Raw genomic sequence first — 10,425 nt, forward strand, 5'->3', positions numbered from 1 at the left:
AGCGCTTTAATATGCTTTTTAAAGGTCTGCCAAAGTCGTTGAGCAGGAATGCCTGTTTGTGCCAATGCATCAATGTGTGTAGAAACACTGGGACTTTTTACTGTTTGAGATCTCCCCCCCCTCCCGCTTTCTCTCTGTTTCTCCACTCATTCTGTCCCCCTCTCATGCTTCTCTCCCACCTACTCTCTCCCCCTGTATACTATACCCACATAGATAATCACAGATGTGAATAGATGTTAAGAGTAGTGTGTACAGTTCCCCAGCCTGTCCATCCCACAGTGTGTAGAGGTCAGTTCCCCAGCCTGTCCATCCCACAGTGTGTAGAGGTCAGTTCCCCAGCCTGTCCATCCCACAGTGTGTAGAGGTCAGTTCCCCAGCCTGTCCATCCCACAGTGTGTAGAGGTGGCCTCGGGCCACAGGCAGCACTGGAGGCCACCCCTACAGGTCACACAGAGAGACCCTTCAGTACTCAGCCTCAGACACTCAGTGAGGAGGAGGAGGAGAGAGCGAGTGAGAGAGAGAGAACATCTCTGGACATCTGCAACTGTTTTGGAGTAAGCCTTTCTGGTGATGAACCCCATTTCCCTTTCCTAGTACACAAGCACACACAAAGACACGCACATACACACACATTACATACACCCCCTCTAGAGATTTCCCATGCACACAGCAAGCGCAGGGGACAAGTGGCTATTGAATATTAACCATCAAATTACAAAGGCTGCATTCTAACAGAGGTGACAGGGTCACAGGCTGTGATGAAAATCATAAATGAATACCCCTGACTTGAAGAGTGACTCGTTTTTGGCTTCTGTAAATTCAGCTTTCCCTTTTTCTCCAGGAGTCAGGGAGATGCAGAGCAAAGGATCTCCTCTGTGTTTTATTAATGTGCAGGTCAATGGAATGCAACAATGGCCAGAGAGCACTTCAAGCTAAGCCCTCTACATGCAATACGGTTAAACACTGTAGTGACGCTGTGCTTTGAAAAACAACACATCATATAATCTTCAGCGTGGTGTGCATGTAGAGGGCTTAGCGTGAAGTGCTCTCAGTACAGAGGCATTGTAATCCGCTTCGCATCAGACATGGAATGGATTGATGTATTGAAATCTATGCTTTCATCTCACAAAGCTCTTTTTAAGAGCATTTCTCTGTCTGCTGTATATACTTATAAAGTGGAGAGCAATCAGAGCCAGCAGATTATATTTATCCATGTGTGTGTGAATCATACTGTATTCTTCACAGTGAAGAGTTGTCGAAAAGTTAGAGGGAAGAGACCGCTTGAGTCAGCACCTTTTCTAGAGTAGACCCTGTACCTTTTTCATTCCACTTCAAACACTGGCTAAAGCTGATGGTAGAATATTAAACTATTTATTTAACTTTCTAGAAACTATTAAAGTGCTTTTCTGTTTTTAAATTTGTGGGCAGATGTTGCTGTTCTTTTCATATGGAACTAAATATTCTCTATAACTATTGGCTCTCTATCTGAGGCACAGAGACTTTAAAATCCCCACTATGTGGAACTAATTGATTGTGGGCAGAAGACACACACACACACACACACACACACACACACACACACACACACACACACACACACACACACACACACACACACACACACACACACACACACACACACACACACACACACACACACACACACACACACACACACACACACACACACACACACACACTCAAGCATGCACACATGCACACACAGACTGATTGTTGTGATGCAGGCAGATCTGTTTCTTAGTGGCTGGATGAGTCAGTGAGTTGTGGGACTTGTGCCAGACTGTCCCCACAAATATATTTTTTTGTAGCCACATGAGAGAAAGCGAGCGAGAGAGAGAGCGAGCAAGATGTTGCCTTGCTGCTCTCCCACTAAACCTTTTCTCCAAAATACACCAGTATTACAGAACACACACATGCTCACGCACACAAACACTCACACATGCACATGCACACAAACACTCACACATGCACACGCACACAAACACTCACACATGCACACGCACACAAACACTCACACATGCACACAAACACTCACATGCACACAAAGCAAGAAAGAGAGTTATGTGCTTCAATGCATTCCAGATGGTACAGTATATGTTGGCGTATATATGTGGACTGAGCACAGATGGTTGTTGAAAGTTTGATGCAAACAACAGGAACAATGTCTGCTGTGGAACCATGTTTGCTGTGGAACCATGTCTGCTGTGGAACCATGTCTGCTGTGGAACCATGTCCGCTGTGGAACCATGTTTTCTCCAAATCAAATACATTTTTTTGGTCACATACGTGTTTAGCAGATGTTATTGTAGGTGTAGTGAAATGCTTGTGTTTCTAGCTCCAACAGTGCAGTAATATCTAACAAGTAATATCTAACCATTTCACAACATATACCCAATACACACAAATCTAAGTAAAGGAATGTACTTAAGAATTTATAAATATATGGAAGAGCAATGTCAGAGCAGCATAGACTAAGATTCAGTAGACAGTAAAGAATATACTGTACATATGAGATGAGTAATTGTTGGTAAAATTATGATTAAATGACTGAACAAATCATTTTAAATGGAACTGTAACTAAGTAAACTTATACTCTGTTTTATTATATCTGATTAACAATATGAGTTCATACGATGGGATTGTGTGACACAGACAAGGAGTAATTAAAGTTAATGAACACCATTGCAACTAGGAAGAAAGAAGTGGACTGTGTAAACAGATAAGGTCGTTAACCTATGGTTGAACCGCCGAAACTTAGCTCTGCGGTTTTTAGATAATACAGTGAGTGCATTCCTAGGTTTTCTGTTAATTGGAACTGTCAGCTAAGTGGTGATTGATAATGTTGAAGGGTCAAAAGTTACCTGGGAGTGTGTTAGTAAGTTAGAATGAACTTTTCACTTGACTTTGTCCCTGTCGAGAGGAGGGGTTTCTGTTAAGCAATGAAATGACGTCATGTTTTGTATATAAACTGTTGCTCGTGGTGAAGTGGCAGCGCGCTCCGAGAATAAATTCTGTTACCTATTATTGAAAAGACTGGTCTCCGTCTATTTTATGCAAACAAGAATCTTACAAATTCTCAGAAAATAGATTAAGGGTTTTCAATTAATGAAAACACATTGGCATCATTAAATTACAGTAACAGTAATGCAAGATATGTAAACATTATTAAATGTTCTATTAATTGGGGCGGCAGGGTAGCCTAGTGGTTAGAGTGTTGGACTAGTAACTGGAAGGTTGCAAGTTCAAGCCCCTGAGCTGACAAGGTACAAATCTGTCATTCTGCCCCTGAACAGGCAGTTAACCCACTGTTCCTATGCCATCATTGAAAATAACTGACTTGCCTAATTAAATAAAGGTAAAATAAAAAAATAAAAATTAAAGTGGCCAGTTGTTTCAAGTCTATGTATATAGTGATGGCTGTTTGGTGGCCTTGAGATAGAAGCTGTTTTTCAGTCTCCTTGTCCCTACTTTGATGCACCTGTACTGACCTCACCTTCTGGATGATAACGGGGTAAACAAGCAGTGGCTCTGGTTGTTGTCCTTGATAATCTTTTTGATGGGAGCATGGAGAACAGCATGGAGAACAGTCCATGTCTCTGGAGGCTGGAGTCCTTGGTCATTTTTCTGGCCTTTCTCAAACATCAACTGGCATGTACTTCCTGGATGGCTGGGAGTTCACCCCTAGTGATGCTCTTGGCCGTCCGTACCTATATACTGTCGAGCCACTGCTTGTTTACCCCGTTATCATCCCCGTTATCATTCTGGTCGAGGGCGGGACAGTTGCCATACCAGACGGTATGGCAACCCGGTCTGCAACCTGTCAGAATGCTCTCGTTGGTGCAGCTGTAAAAGTTCCTGAGGATCTGAGCAGCCATGTCAAATTGTTTCAGCCTCCCGAGGGAGAAGAGACACTGCATGAGCCATCACCATATTAGACGATTCTACCACACAACCGAACCTCAACTCTTACTCTATATTGTTTGTGTGTGCGTGTGTCTGTGAGTGAGAGAAGGGGGGTCCTCACCTGTCTGTTGGTTGTGAGGCAGTATCAGTGCAGGGTAATTAAATGCCCTATCCATCCCATCTGCTTTTACTTCATCAAACATGAGATGGAGAGAAAATAATTAAAAGATGAAAAATTGGATGGAGGAGATAACCCAGTCCTTATTTATGGTAATGAAACTGCCATGCATACATTCAGCACACACACACACACACACTACCCCCAAACTCCAACCAACTCACCGCTTACATCTCAGTCCTAGCTCACTCTACAACCCCTGTGCCACATAGCCCACCTTCAAACCTTCAGCTAGCGTCCATCCCACAACCACACTGTAAACCCCAAAGCCTTCAAACCTTCAGCTAGGGTCCATCCCTCAACCACACTGTAAACCCCAAAGCCTTCAAACCTTCAGCTAGCGTCCATCCCACAACCACACTGTAAACCCCAAAGCCTTCAAACCTTCAGCTAGTGTCCATCCCACAACCACACTGTAAACCCCAAAGCCTTCAAACCTTCAGCTAGTGTCCATCCCACAACCATACTGTAAACCCCAAAGCTGTCAAACCTTCAGCTAGCGTCCATCCCACAACCACACTGTAAACCCCAAAGCCTTCAAACCTTCAGCTAGCGTCCATCCCACAACCACACTGTAAACCCCAAAGCTGTCAAACCTTCAGCTAGCATTCATCCCACAACCACACTGTAAACCCCAAAGCCTTCAAACCTTCAGCTAGCGTCCATCCCACAACCACACTGTAAACCCCAAAGCCTTCAAACCTTCAGCTAGCGTCCATCCCACAACCACACTGTAAACCCCAAAGTATGTTTTTTTTAATGTATTTCTTAACATTTACTTACTTTTTAATGAATATTTTTAGCCTTTTTTCATGATATCCAATTGGTAGTTACAGTCTTGTCCCATCGCTGCAACTCCCGTATGGACTCGATAGAGGCAAAGGTCAAGAGCCGTGCATCCTCCGAAACACGACCCGCACTGCTTCTTGACACAATGCTCGCTTAACCCGGAAGCCAGCTGCACCAATGTGTTGTCGGAAACACCTGCCAACCGTGCCCACCATAGGAGTCGCGATGGGACAAGGACAACCCGGCAGGCCAAACCATCCCCTAACCCGGACGATGCTGGGACAATTGTGCCATGCCTCATGGGACTCCCAGTCGGCATCGACATAGCCTGGGATCGAACCAGGATCTGGAGTGATACAGCTAGCTCTGCGATGCAGTGCCTTAGACTGCTGCACCGCTCGGGAGGCCCTCCCCAAAGCATTTTTAAAGTTGTGATATCAACTCCCAGCATGCTCTACTGTAGGTAGATGTTTTTGAATTATTTTTTATAAATGTGTTTTTTTGCTTGTACATTGACTGATTGATTGATTAATCTTATGCTACACAAAGATAAATGGCATACAGTTTTCTAAACTAATCCAATCATTTTGATTTTCTGCATCCGTTACTGAAATGGATGTTCCACTTTAAATGACTTAAGTAGTCTCCTCACACTATTCCTTACCCTGGCAGTCATTATGAATGCAGGTTGCGGGGGAATGAAAGTGTCAAATGTTGGATATTCTTTTGCAACCCTACTTGCAAGCCTGATGTGGCCTGTAAACCATGCGTTTCAGGCCTCTGTAAAGCTAGGCTTCAAAATAAGGCCTTATGGGATATGTAATGTATTGTCATAAAGAGTTTAATTATAATGACAACGTTCGCCTAGGAACTCAGTTGGTGAAGGCCACAGGACTGAAAATGTATTAATTCAACAACAATGTCTCTGTCACTAATAAATAAAGTAATGGGTGGTACTCGGAAATTCACTCGAAAAAAGTCACAGTGACTATCAGTTTGAGTAATGACAACTTAATCACGTTAAGTAACTGTGACCGACTGCCTTGATTCAGTCTTATGTGGAACAATTTGAAATTGTGGTTTTTACATTGGATAAAAGCAGAGACACAGAGCTGCAATATGGTATATCATACACTGCATTTGATGAACAATGGGAAAGTCTATCTGCTTTGAAAGTTGATAAACTTGTAACTTCACTTTTGAGAAAATGGCCTTGGAATGTTTTGGTATCAACTGGAGAGCTCTTCTTTGTCTACACCCATTCAGCATCGTTCACACCCGCTGAAGCTTTTGACGACCCAGCACACACTGGACGCTCTGGCTGATAAGTAGGCTTGATCCGAGCGTTCTGACCTCACAACGGCAGTCAAGCACCCAAGCTAATTGGTTAAAATTGGCTAGCTTGCTAGCTACTTCCAGACACAAATGAGAGCACACCCCACTCTGACTATTTTACTCGCCCTAGCAGAGCTGGTTAGGCTGTTTTCATGTTATCCAGAGCATTGGTGACTATAACTGTGATGCTGGCTTTTTTGCTGACGTTTACTGACACCAGCCGTATTCAAACGGGTGTTGAGCGTTCGTAAATTAATCAGCTATACTGCACTCTGGCACACTCAGACGAGAGTGCTCTGAAATCGGAGTAGATAGCCAGACTGAATTTACGAACACACCCGAAATGGTTACTTGCGTAGTGGAGTCTTTTGTTAAGACATGTAGCTAGCTAGGTAAACAATGAACTATAATCCCAACTCATTACATTACTAGCCTGCATGAATCTACAGGTAGCTAACCAACCAGGTTCAATGTTAGCTAGCTAACATTAGGCTATGACTAGCCAAGCAGATGGCTCTGAGATACGAATAATAAGATCATACACGTAACGTTAGCTAGCAAGCCGGCCAGCTAACGTTAGCTAGCTAGCTAACAGTACACATTAACTTGAAATGAAAATGACTTTGTCAAAATTAGAAATGTGTAATATCTGAAACTGTAGCTAGCTAGACTATCTTACCCATGTGCAGCATGTTTGGACATTTCTCCCTGGCACAGATGCTATGGTTGACCTTTATTTGATCCGGAGACAGGTGTTTTCTCTATCTCCTTAGCTATCACAGTCTAATTCCACTGATTTCAAAACTCGGCCCTCCAGAAAGTGGAGAACAACACGCAATATTTTTATTTTTAAAGCCGCATTTAAAAGTTTTACCTACACATATTAACCAGCTCAAATAGACAGAAGCGTGCTATATGGCAGACCAATCTGAACGCATCTCTCGGCATGTCCAGCCCACTCATTATCTCAGCCAATCAAGGGTAGCGGGAAGGTTGCCTCTTTTTCTGTGGCTAAACCAACTAGGCTCGTAATTTAACAATTTTATCCATATTTACCGATGGCATACAAGTTTCTTATTGGCATTTCTGCCAAAAAATGCATTTTGATTTTCTCATGTGAAGTAGTGAACTGCGACATATGCCTAGTTTCCTGAAATGGGTCTCTGCAGCACTCCACCAATCAGGCCTTTATGGTAGAGTGGCCAAACGGAAGCCACTCCTCAGTAAAAGGCACATGACAGCCCGCTTGGAGTTTGCCAAAAAGCACCTAAAGGATTGTCAGACCATGAGAAACAAGATTCTCTGGTCTGATGAAACCAAGATTGAACACTTTGGCCTGAATGTCAAGCGACACGTCTGGAGGAAACCAGGTACCATCCCTACAGGGAAGCATAGTGGGGGCAGCATCATGCTGTGGGGATGTTTTTTTTTGCGTCAGGGACTGGGAGACTAGTCATGATCGAGGGAAAGATGAACAGAGCAAAGTACAGAGAGATCCTGGATGAAAACCTGCTCCAGAGCCCTCAGGGCCTCAGATTGGGGGTGAAGGTTCATCTACTAAAAGGACAACGACTCTAAGCACACAGCCAAGACAACGCAGGAGTAGCTTCGGGACAAGTCTCTGAATGTCCTTGAGTGGCCCAGCCAGAGCTCGGACTTGAACCCATCGAACATCTCTGGAGAGACCTGAAAATAGCTGTGCAGCTGTGCAGAGTTTGAGAAGATCTGCAGAGAAGAATGGGAGAAACTCCCCAAATACAGGTATGCGAAGCTTGTAGTGTCATACCCAAGAAGACTTGAGGCTGTAATCGCTGCCAAAGGTGTATTGAGTAAGGGTCTGAATACTTACATAGATGTGATATTTCAGTTGTTTTTGCTGTTTTTGCTTTGTCGTTATGGGGTATTGTGTGTAGATTGATGAGGGGAAAAAATAATTAAATCAATTTTAGAATAAGGCTGAAATGTTACAAAATGTGGAAAAAATCAATGGGTCTGAATACGTTCCTGAATGCACTATAGTATAACGGGTTTCCTCAAACGTTTTGAATAATAGCAGCGCATTGGGGTTTGCAGTGCATCGTCATCACATACAACCATAGAACTGAGCTCTCTAGAGAGCACTCAACTGCTTCACAGCACTCACTATGTCTGTAGCTTGGTCTATTCTCTTACCCCTCCCCTGATGGAACTCATAGTGCTACTGTAGCTGCTTCATTTTGGTCAGATACCTAAAAATGGTTATAGGTATTTAGTGCCCTGTAGGAAACTGAAAACGCTAAAAGAACAGAAAGTAAAAAGACTACTAGTGCAGAGTGATGTTGACTTGCGACATGTGTGTGTTTCTGTGTGTGTGAGCTTAATGTCAGACAGGCAGTTGGCAGGCCGTGCAATAACAGGCTCCTGTTCGAGTCTTGCTGACTCATGCCATTTTAAGTAAACAGCCAGCATAGACCAGGGCCACACACACACACACACACACACACACACACACACACACACACACACACACACACACACACACACACACACACACACACACACACACACACACATATCTCTGGTCTAAACAGCCTCTCTGGTTTCTGCCAGTCCTCCAGTTGGGTCTCACACACAGAATCCTGTCCATTTCACAGTTCATTTTATCCTGATTTAGAGATATATGCTGCCATTTAAAATCGTCAATATAAAGACTTGAGTTTGGCCACTTGGTGAGGAAACACATCATAAATGACAAATTAACATGAAGGTCAAATGAGACATTTAGCATTGAAAGAGATCACAGAGACCAAGACAAGCTGAAAACAGCTCCTGGTCTGTGAGTGAAAAAGATCCTCTAGAAAAACAACAGCTCCATCCCCTATCCTTTGTAGAGAGAAAAAAAAACTAGAGAGGAGGGGGTTAGGGGATGAGCAGCCTGGTCTCATAGATGAGACGAACGTAGTTAATCAAATTACTGTAATACAGTATGTTACGTTTGGTATAGTTACATAGGACAGAATGTTACTTAAAAACAAAGGAGGGTGGTTGGTTGAGGTGAATGGGTAGGCATATAACAAGAACGTGTTTGAATCTCATCACGGACAACTTTAGCATTTTAGCTAATTAGCAACTTGTGACTACTTACTACTTTTTAGCTTCACCCACACAGCCAGACTAATGCTAGCACAGTGAGGAGCTCATATCACACAGTCTTCTGCTGCCAATCTATACCAGATAATAATTTTACTGGTGAAGAGATCATTAAGAGGCTTTTATATCACCTTCAGAAGTTTAGAATGGCTAACTTCCTTTACAATTGCTAAGAGATTAAAGGAAATATGATTATAGATTGAGACATTTACATATCTTGGATTATTCTCTGGAAAGATGTTACATTTATTTGCTATTCCATTTTATATTCACTATTCCATGTAATCATTATTAGTCACATGACAGAACAGAGTAGCCTATAAATGAAAACCCCTCATATGAAAAGCATGCTAGCTAACCCTTTCCCTAACCCTAACCTTAACTCTAACCTTAAACCCTAAATCAAACTCCTAGCTTAGCTAATGTTAGCCGCCTAGCTAATGTTAGCCACCAAGCTAACGTTAGCATTAGCCACTTGGAATTCGTAGACATAGACCAGAGAAGAGAAAGGGAGCAGAGAGATGAGACGGGGACCAAAGGATAGAGAGAAAATAACAAGTTGAGGAGTGTGGAGTGGGGAAGGCAAAAGCAAGAGCACACAATGAGAACCCAGACCAGAGGGAGCCCTTAGGGAGTGCACAGGAAGAGGCACCTCGTCCGTACAAACCAACAGTTCCTGCCATTAGTGTATGAGCATGTGTGTGTGTATGTGTGATCTCTGGCCAAGTGTGTGAGCGTGTGATGGCAGCTGCTCAAACGGATCCAGTCCATTTGACCTGGACACACAACATACACCCCAGGGAGAGAGAGGGAGAGAGGGGGAGTGGAGGGGGTGTAAAAGAGGTGAGGAGAAGATGGAGAGAAAGGGGGCAGTGAGGATGGGGGAGGGAGAGAAGTGAGCCCTGTCCTGTTTGGGTCATAACACACTGATCACCGTGTTAACGTCACAACCCTGTTCCGTAGCGACTGTTGCTCTTGCATTGTTGCCCACCTGCTGTCACACGTCCAGTTCAGCAAAGCATAAATATTTCAAACATATTTCAAACGTCTAAAAGGCCAAAATCACAACA

The sequence above is a fragment of the Oncorhynchus tshawytscha genome, linkage group LG07 (assembly GCF_018296145.1).
Source record: "Oncorhynchus tshawytscha isolate Ot180627B linkage group LG07, Otsh_v2.0, whole genome shotgun sequence".
NCBI lineage: Eukaryota > Metazoa > Chordata > Actinopteri > Salmoniformes > Salmonidae > Oncorhynchus > Oncorhynchus tshawytscha.